We start from the raw sequence: 10,525 nt of genomic DNA, 5'->3' as shown, positions 1-10,525 counted from the left end.
GCCTAGACAAGCATCATGAATATACATTTCTAGCCAGAAATATCAATGTTCCTTGGAGTTATACCATTTTCCGTTCTGGAAAAAATCTTCCAAAATTGTCCAAACTGCACGCAAGCTCACGCCCAGGTAGTTTTATGAAAACTCTTGATTTTAATAACTTTTGACCCCAAGGGTGTCAGGAACCAGTTGCCAGATTTTGAAATGGATCAGATTTAAACTCTCGGAGGAGTTTGTTCGTTTGTAAATGCAAAAATTGAAGGAAATGGACAAAAATACACAGAATCACTACAGCGCCCCCTAATGTTCAAATATTCTGGGAAAATTTGGGGATGTTCTAGGACTCATTGTGAACATGTCCTCAAAATTTGGTGAAAATGGGGGTTGGAAAAAAAAAAGTTATAGGCCTTTGAACTTTCAGGACACAAACCTACAAACTTCATTGGTCCATAACTTTATTGAAAAATGAGATATCAACATTCTTTCAATAACTTTTGATCGCATCGAGCCCACGATCATTTTGCCGAAGATTTCGTAAGAATCGGACCAAGCGTCTGGGAGGAGTTCGCAAAAACGTGTTTTTCACAAAATTCAAAATGGCGGCCATAAAACGGTAGGCGCATTTGCATACCATAATTTTTTTTGTGTACAGCACATCCAAGAGAACCTGTGTGAAAAGGTTCCAAGTCGATCGGTAAAAGTAAAAAAAAAAATTAACATTGCGGCCACTTTGGGGGGCGCTAGAGAGTTCTTTTTTCTCTCCTCTAATTGCGGGACCCGAATCATACGTCAATTTTGCGCACTTCTGATGCGCGTGCAAAAATTCAAGAGTTTTTGAACATGATAAAGTCCCCAAAAGTGCGTTCGAAGTGGCGAAATAATAATAATGAATTCTTGCAATTTCAATAGGGCTTTCGCCCGACTTGCAGTCGGCTCAGGCCCTAATTAAAGCTGCAAGCAGCGATGAACGGGCCTTCGCCTATTCTCGCGCGTCGGGGTGGGGCGGCGGTCGGCCGGGCTCGCGGGTCAAAAAAGACTAAAGAGACTAAACGAATCACTCTCGGGGCTGCCATTCAAACCTGAATCTGCGGCCTCGCGAACGGAATCCACCGACGCCGGGCTGTTGCCCCGCTGCAAAAGACCTGCGGAGTAATTGTTACGGGTCTCGGGCACGATGACCACAATAAGTATCACAGCAACACTTGTCTCGTTCTCCAGTTTGCGTCTGTATAATTGATTCAACACATATACACATCCAGTGCATTTTTCTTGTCCTGTATATCTTAGATATCATAGATGCAGTCTCAATCAAGGTTAATTCCCAGAAATATCCACCTGTAATTACCTTAGCTGTTATTTCTGCCTACTATAGTTCCTATTGACCAACTACATAAGGGATATTTCCATACCATATTGACTATGATAAACGTATACAACTCTTATTCACATATGGACGTTGCACTTTAGAATGTGTATTGATTAACTCGGCATGTACCAAACCATATTGACAAGTAAAAAAAACAAAATATGACTAAACATGACTGAATAAATCACCGCCCAAAACATGTTAAAGATAAGTGACATTATAAGTACAATTTAAGTGCTACCATTTGTTAGTGCTACGGTTTGCTAGTGTTTTGGTCAAGGTAGAGTCTAAAAAGGTGTGTCTTGAGTTTTCGACGGAAGATGGAGAGGCTCTCTGCGGTCCTGATGTCATCAGAGAGCTCATTCCACCATCTGGGAGCAGGACAGCAAAGAGTCGCCATCTCGTCGAGTGCTTTTCTCTCAGTGAGGGAGGAACAAGCAGCTTGCCAGATGCAGATCGGAGTGCGTGGGTTGGGATGCAGGGTTTCACCATGTCCCGGATGTAGACTGGTCCCGATCCATTCACAGCGTGGTCCGTCAGTACCAATGCTTTGAACTGGATGCGGGCAGCCACTGGTAACCAATGAAGTGAAGGGAGAAGCGGTGTGGTGTGGGAGTATTTCAGAAGGTTGAAGACCAGTCGAGCTGCTGCATTCTGGATGAGCTGCAGTGGTCGAATGGCGGCAGCAGGGAGACCTGCCAGCAGAGAGTTACAGTAGTATTTGGTGTATTATCAGAATACGATTAGGGCTGTCAACAGATTATAGACAATTAACTAGTTAATCACACATTTTGAAAAACATTTATCTTGATTACAATATTTTTTTCTCTTATATTAACTGTTTACAGTTTAGTAATTTGTTGTTTCAACTCCATAATGAGCTTGACGTGTGTATATTATTTCATTGGAATGAGGGGCATATTAATCATATCATTTAATGTTAGATTCATGCTCATTGTGAAGGAAATGAATATATAACATATTGAAAAGCATTGAAGACGCACATTACATTACGTGTCATTTAGCTGACGCTTTTAAACAACAAAGTAGTTAGTTAGCTGCTGCGAGTAGTAGTGTGTAAATAAAGTGATTCAATCGGGCCAAGTTATTTAGGGCACACGGAAACGTAAACAAAGTGGCGCTAATAGCGTGAAGAGGGGTCTTTTATTCCCGTGAAGCTACCGTAGTTAGCTTTACAGGAACAAAATACGTATGCTAGTTGATGTTCTTCAAGCATAGCATAGGCTGCCCTGGGCTGTGCTAAATAGTGCACAGCAGCCACAGCCGGCAGTAAACTCAAATTAGTGTGACAAATCTGCTCTAAAGTGTAGTTATTTAAGTCAATAACCTCAGCAAATAGAGTAATCTGAACCACTTTGTTCGTTAGATCAGCCGGAGACGCGGAAAAAAAGAGATGTTTGTGACGGGACGTCCCTTAAGCAGCTGTTAGCATGTTTACAGTATCCCCGCTATTTAAGTGGGTAAGACTGAAGAACGCACAAGGAAAAAGTCATCACTCACCTACCAAAGCGTTTCCACTTGGTTTAGTCCGTTTGGATTTAAGCATAGGTGTGTAGTTAGCAAGCTGGCTGACTGGCTGCTCCATCCGGCAGCCGCTAGCTTCTCTCGCTACCCCAGTTAGCTCTCCGTGCCGTCGAACAGATATAACAAGCCCTTAAACAAAACGTACCTAAATGGCTGCACACATCCAAGAGGGAATGAGAACACTTTACTTCAGGAACTATTACTACTGTGAAAGCTACCTTAAAATGATGATCCCGTTGCTGAGTTTTACCGTAAATTAGGACTTCACACACATGGTGGATCTGTGACATGTGTCCGCGTAAAACATGTCCCCCCCGAAACTAACCACGTAAAATTAGTTCCTACCCAAAAAACGAAACAAATATGTCTGTGCACAAACCACACAACAAATAAACAAGTTCATGAAGATATGATACAAACGACACGAATTACATTCACCTCACCAAGGAAAGTAAACTAAATCCCTTTGTTCGTTAGTTCAGCTGAACACGCAGTTAAAAAGAAGAAGAAAAAAAACACTATGGCTCTAACGGGAAGCGAACCCGGATCAAAATATTGAAAGTCCTGTGTCTAACCAACGGAGCTACGTGTCGAGCCGTGATTACGAAATCGAAAAGTGACCTAAAAAAATAAGATTCACACACATTGCGTCAGGGCAGGGAGGTCGATCTGTGGAGACAATATTTTGAAGCATTGTTCAATAAACACAATTTAAGTCACATCAGGAGTCTAATTAATTATGTTGGGGCGATGTACAAAGTGCAAGAACTGAATAAAGACCAGTCCGCCACCCGACTGCAAACGCCAGCTCACTGACGTCTCCCAGCAGCTCCACATACGGCAGCTGTGCCAGCCGTATGTGGCTGAAACGAGTGTGACACAGCTGCTCTAACGTGTACAGTTATTTAACCTCAGCAAGGAGAGTTACCTGAATCATTTTGTCCGTTAGATCAGCCGGACACGCGTTTAAAAAAAGAAGTAACAAAAAAAAAAGTATGATTTCGTCGGGACTCGATCTCACGACCATAGGATCGGGGGGCGGTCTCTTACCAGGAGAGCTAAACCCTCTGATGGCTTTGAGAATTCGAAAACTCACTCAAATAGGATTGGTCACTCTCCGCCAAAAATTCAGGTAATATTCACACAAAAAAAATTATAACTGCCTTCCTGTTTGTTTTAGAGAAAATTCCTCAGAGACTTTTTTAAGTCTCCCTTTAATACATTTGGTAAAAAATCAGCGGACTTGTCGGTCAAACAGGGTGCGGGCGGGGCTTCGTCAAAATCTTCCAGGGGGCGCAATGGAGGCAATTTTTCACTTTTGATCCAAAACTGCACATCAGGTCTGTAAAGGTCATCACGTAGGATACTCACAGAGGTTTTCAAGAGTTTTGGAGTGTGCCGAGGCTCAGAAGATGTGCTTGAACTTTCATGCGAATATGGCGACGTCACAGCCACAAAGTTGGTCCAAAACTCCCAATTCTCACTGTGAGCCATCGTCACAGTCTTACGTCTTATATTCCCAGATTTGAAGTTGATCAGATTAAAGGGCTGGGAAATGGACATGTAAATGTACAAACTTTGCATTGACCTAAGCCAATAGGTGGCGCTATACTTTTTCGAAAATCACTGCATGGCATTACTTAAAGGCTTACACAAGCATCATGAATATACATTTATAGCCAGAAATATCAATGTTCCTTGGAGTTATACCATTTTACATTTTGGAAAAAAATCGTCCAAAATTGTCCAAACTGCACGCAAGCTCACGCCCAGGTGGTTTTATGAAAACTCTTGATTTTAATAACTTTTGACCCCAAGGCTGTCGGGAACCAGTTGCCAGATTTTTAAATGGATCGGATTTAAACTCTCGGAGGAGTTCGTTCGTTTGTAAATGCAAAAATTGAAGGAAATGGCCAAAAATACACAGAATCACTACAGCGCCCCCTAATGTTCAAATATTCTGGGAAAATTTGGGGATGTTCTAGGACTCATTGTGAACATGTCCTCAAAATTTGGTGAAAATGGGGGTTGGAAAAAAAAAAGTTATAGGACTTTGAACTTTCAGGACACAAACCTACAAACTTCATTGGTCCATAACTTTATTGAAAAATGAGATATCAACATTCTTTCAATAACTTTTGATCGCATCGAGCCAACGATCATTTTGCCGAAGATTTCGTAAGAATCGGATCAAGCGTCTGGGAGGAGTTCGCAAAAACGTGTTTTTCACAAAATTCAAAATGGCGGCCATAAAACGGTAGGCGCATTTGCATACCATAATTTTTTTTGTGTACAGCACATCCAAGAGCACCTGTGTGAAAAGGTTCCAGGTCGATCGGTAAAAGTAAAAAAATCAATTAACATTGCGGCCACTTTGGGGGGCGCTAGAGAGTTCTTTTTTTTCTCCTCTAATTGCGGGACCCCAATCATACGTCAATTTTGCGCACTTCTGATGCGCGTGCAAAAATTCAAGAGTTTTTGAACATGATGAAGTCCCCAAAAGTGCGTTCGAAGTGGCGAAATAATAATAATTAAAGCTGCAAGCAGCGATGAACGGGCCTTCGCCTATTCTCGCACGTCGGGGTGGGGCGGCGGTCGGCCGGGCTCGCGGGTCAAAAAAGACTAAAGAGACTAAACAAATCACTCTCGGGGCTTCCATTCAAACCTGAATCTGCGGCCTCGCGAACGGAATCCACCGACGCCGGGCTGTTGCCCCGCTGCAAAAGACCTGCGGAGTAATTGTTACGGGTCTCGGGCACGATGACCACAATAAGTATCACAGCAACACTTGTCTCGTTCTCCAGTTTGCGTCTGTATAATTGATTCAACACATATACACATCCAGTGCATTTTTCTTGTCCTGTATATCTTAGATATCATAGATGCAGTCTCAATCAAGGTTAATTCCCAGAAATATCCACCTGTAATTACCTTAGCTGTTATTTCTGCCTACTATAGTTCCTATTGACCAACTACATAAGGGATATTTCCACACCATGTTGACTATGATAAACGTATACAACTCTTATTCACATATGGACGTTGCACTTTAGAATGTGTATTGATTAACTCGGCATGTACCAAACCATATTGACAAGTAAAAAAAACAAAATATGACTAAACATGACTGAATAAATCACCGCCCAAAACATGTTAAAGATAAGTGGCATTATAAGTACAATTTAAGTGCTACCATTTGTTAGTGCTACGGTTTGCTAGTGTTTTAGTCAAGGTAGAGTCTAAAAAGGTGTGTCTTGAGTTTTCGACGGAAGATGTAGAGGCTCTCTGCGGTCCTGATGTCATCAGAGAGCTCATTCCACCATCTGGGAGCAGGACAGCAAAGAGTCGCCATCTCGTCGAGTGCTTTTCTCTCAGTGAGGGAGGAACAAGCAGCTTGCCAGATGCAGATCGGAGTGCGTGGGTTGGGATGCAGGGTTTCACCATGTCCCGGATGTAGACTGCTCCCGATCCATTCACAGCGTGGTCCGTCAGTACCAATGCTTTGAACTGCATGCGGGCAGCCACTCGTATCCAAAGAAGAGAGCGGAGAAGTGGTGTGGGAGTATTTTGGAAGGTTGAAGACCAGTCGAGCTGCTGCATTCTGGATGAGCTGCAGTGGTCGAATGGCGGCAGCAGGGAGACCTGCCAGCAGAGAGTTACAGTAGTATTTGGTGTATTATCAGAATACGATTAGGGCTGTCAACAGATTATAGACAATTAACTAGTTAATCACACATTTTGAAAAACATTTATCTTGATTACAATATTTTTTTCTCTTATATTAACTGTTTACAGTTTAGTAATTTGTTGTTTCAACTCCATAATGAGCTTGACGTGTGTATATTATTTCATTGGAATGAGGGGCATATGAATCATATCATTTAATGTTAGATTCATGCTCATTGTGAAGGAAATGAATATATAACATATTGAAAAGCATTGAAGACGCACATTACATTACGTGTCATTTAGCTGACGCTTTTAAACAACAAAGTAGTTAGTTAGCTGCTGCGAGCACGGTTCTACTCAGTGTGTAAATAAAGTGATTCAATCGGGCCAAGTTATTTAGGGCACACGGAAACGTAAACAAAGTGGCGTTAATAGCGTGAAGAGGTGTCTTTTGACGCTGTAAAGCTACCGTAGTTAGCTTAGCTAAAAGACGTATGCTGGGTGAGACTGGAGAACGCACAAGGAAAACGTAATCACTCACCGTCAAAGGCGTTTCCACTTCGTTGAGTACATGTGGACGTAAGCACCGGTGTGTAGTTAGCAAGCTGGCTGACTGGCTGCTCCATCCGGCAGCCGCTAGCTCCACTCGCTATCCCAGTTAGCTGTCCGTGCCGTCGAGCAGATATAACAAGCCCTTAAACAAAACGTACCTCACTGGCTGCACACATCCAAGAGGGAATGAGAACACTTTGCTTACATCCACATAGTAGTAATAGTTCCTGAAGTATAGGTGTGTAGTTAGCAGTTTAAAATACGGAGCGGTGATACTTTGCCTGTTCAACACAAAACCGGAACATGCGCAGACTACGTGCGCGGCTGTGCGCACGTAGTCTGCGCATGTCCGTCAACCAAGAATAGGGAATTCTGGGTGATGAAGTTCTTTAACTTAAAATTTCCCCGTAACATCTATTTACATCACCAAACGTGTTTGCATCTCCACCCGTATGTTGCAGAATACGTGTATTTAAATCCAGATGTAAATATATTGAACTGTCCGTGTTATTTGTCTAGGTTAGATATGTCAAACCCGCGACACGCTGCCAAACGGCTGCGCCGTGAGCCAGCTGTCCTGCATCAGCCTTACCTTCTTCTGTCAGCTGTATGCGCGGCCACGGAGCAGTTTCTGGCCTTAAACTGAAACGAGTTTGACATACCTGCTCTTAAGTGTACAAAGTCCATAACCTCAGCAAGGAGAGTAAACTGAATCATTTTGTTCGTTAGATCAGAAGACACGCGTTTAAAAAGAGGAGGAAAAAAAAAAAATTGATTTCGCCGGGACACGATCTCACGACCATAGGATCGGGGGGGCGGTTTCTTACCAGGAGAGCTAAACCTTCTGATGGGTTTGAGAATTCGAAAACTCACTGAAATAGGATCGGTCACTCTCCGCCAAAAATACAGGAAATATTCACACTAAAAAAATTATAACTGCCTTCCTGTTTGTTTTAGAGAAAATTCCTCAGAGACTTTTTTAAGTCTCCCTTTAATACATTTGGTAAAAAATCAGCGGACTTGTCGGTCAAACAGGGTGCGGGCGGGGCTTCGTCAAAATCTTCCAGGGGGCGCAATGGAGGCAATTTTTCACTTTTGATCCAAAACTGCACATCAGGTCTGTAAAGGTCATCACGTAGGATACTCACAGAGGTTTTCAAGAGTTTTGGAGTGTGCCGAGGCTCAGAAGATGTGCTTGAACTTTCATGCGAATATGGCGACGTCACAGCCACAAAGTTGGTCCAAAACTCCCAATTCTCACTGTGAGCCATCGTCACAGTCTTACGTCTTATATTCCCAGATTTGAAGTTGATCAGATTAAAGGGCTGGGAAATGGACATGTAAATGTACAAACTTTGCATTGACCTAAGCCAATAGGTGGCGCTATACTTTTTCGAAAATCACTGCATGGCATTACTTAAAGGCCTACACAAGCATCATGAATATACATTTATAGCCAGAAATATCAATGTTCCTTGGAGTTATACCATTTTACATTTTGGAAAAAAATCGTCCAAAATTGTCCAAACTGCACGCAAGCTCACGCCCAGGTGGTTTTATGAAAACTCTTGATTTTAATAACTTTTGACCCCAAGGCTGTCAGGAACCAGTTGCCAAATTTTGAAATGGATCGGATTTAAACTCTCGGAGGAGTTCGTTCGTTTGTAAATGCAAAAATTGAAGGAAATGGCCAAAAATACACAGAATCACCACAGCGCCCCCTAATGTTCAAATATTCTGGGAAAATTTGGGGATGTTCTAGGACTCATTGTGAACATGTCCTCAAAATTTGGTGAAAATGACGGTTAGAAAAAAAAAAAGTTATAGGCCTTTGAACTTTCAGGACACAAACCTACAAACTTCATTGGTCCATAACTTTATTGAAAAATGAGATATCAACATTCTTTCAATAACTTTTGATCGCATCGAGCCAACGATCATTTTGCCGAAGATTTCGTAAGAATCGGACCAAGCGTCTGGGAGGAGTTCGCAAAAACGTGTTTTTCACAAAATTCAAAATGGCGGCCATAAAACGGTAGGCGCATTTGCATACCATAATTTTTTTTGTGTACAGCACATCCAAGAGAACCTGTGTGAAAAGGTTCCAAGTCGATCGGTAAAAGTAAAAAAAAAAATTAACATTGCGGCCACTTTGGGGGGCGCTAGAGAGTTCTTTTTTCTCTCCTCTAATTGCGGGACCCGAATCATACGTCAATTTTGCGCACTTCTGATGCGCGTGCAAAAATTCAAGAGTTTTTGAACATGATAAAGTCCCCAAAAGTGCGTTCGAAGTGGCGAAATAATAATAATGAATTCTTGCAATTTCAATAGGGCTTTCGCCCGACTTGCAGTCGGCTCAGGCCCTAATAATAATTCTTGCAATTTCAATAGGGCTTTCGCCCGACTTTCAGTCGGCTCAGGCCCTAATTAAAGCTGCAAGCAGCGATGAACGGGCCTTCGCCTATTCTCGCACGTCGGGGTGGGGCGGCGGTCGGCCGGGCTCGCGGGTCAAAAAAGACTAAAGAGACTAAACAAATCATTCTCGGGGCTGCCATTCAAACCCGAATCTGCGGCCTCGCGAACGGAATCCACCGACGCCGGGCTGTTGCCCCGCTGCAAAAGACCTGCGGAGTAATTGTTACGGGTCTCGGGCACGATGACCACAATAAGTATCACAGCAACACTTGTCTCGTTCTCCAGTTTGCGTCTGTATAATTGATTCAACACATATACACATCCAGTGCATTTTTCTTGTCCTGTATATCTTAGATATCATAAATGCAGTCTCATTTAAGGTTAATTCCCAGAAATATCCACCTGTAATTACCTTAGCTGTTATTACGGCCTACTATAGTTCCCATTGACCAACTACATAAGGGATATTTCCACACCATGTTGACTATGATAAACGTATACAACTCTTATTCACATATGGACATTGCAATTTAGAATGTATATTCATTAACTCAGCATGTACCAAACCATATTGTCATGTAAAAAAACCAAAACATGACCAAACATGACTAAATAAATCACTGCCCTTGCATACTGAACAAATATTGCATTCTGGATTCATTTTAAGTCACATGAGGAGTCTTGTGCATGCCAAGAATCAAACCCTGGTTTACTGCGCCAGGGGCCAACGCTCTGCAGATGACCTATATGGTCCAATACAATTTCACATTCGAAACGTCACTCAAATAGGATTGGTGCCTCTCTTGCAAAAATACAGCGAATTTTAATACTTAAATGAGAGCTAAAGGAGAAAATAAACGCAGTAGGTCACATAAGTTCTGTCGGATGTTCAAGTTGCCCAGAAGGATGAGCGGAGAGCTGTCATCTGGAAGTTGTAACTCTTCCATTCGTTGTAGAAGTAAATAACTTCTTCTCTGGAAG

Source organism: Pungitius pungitius, chromosome 1, assembly GCF_949316345.1.
Source record: "Pungitius pungitius chromosome 1, fPunPun2.1, whole genome shotgun sequence".
In the NCBI taxonomy this organism is placed as follows: Eukaryota; Metazoa; Chordata; class Actinopteri; order Perciformes; family Gasterosteidae; genus Pungitius; species Pungitius pungitius.
Note: the sequence above shows the minus strand (reverse complement) of the source record.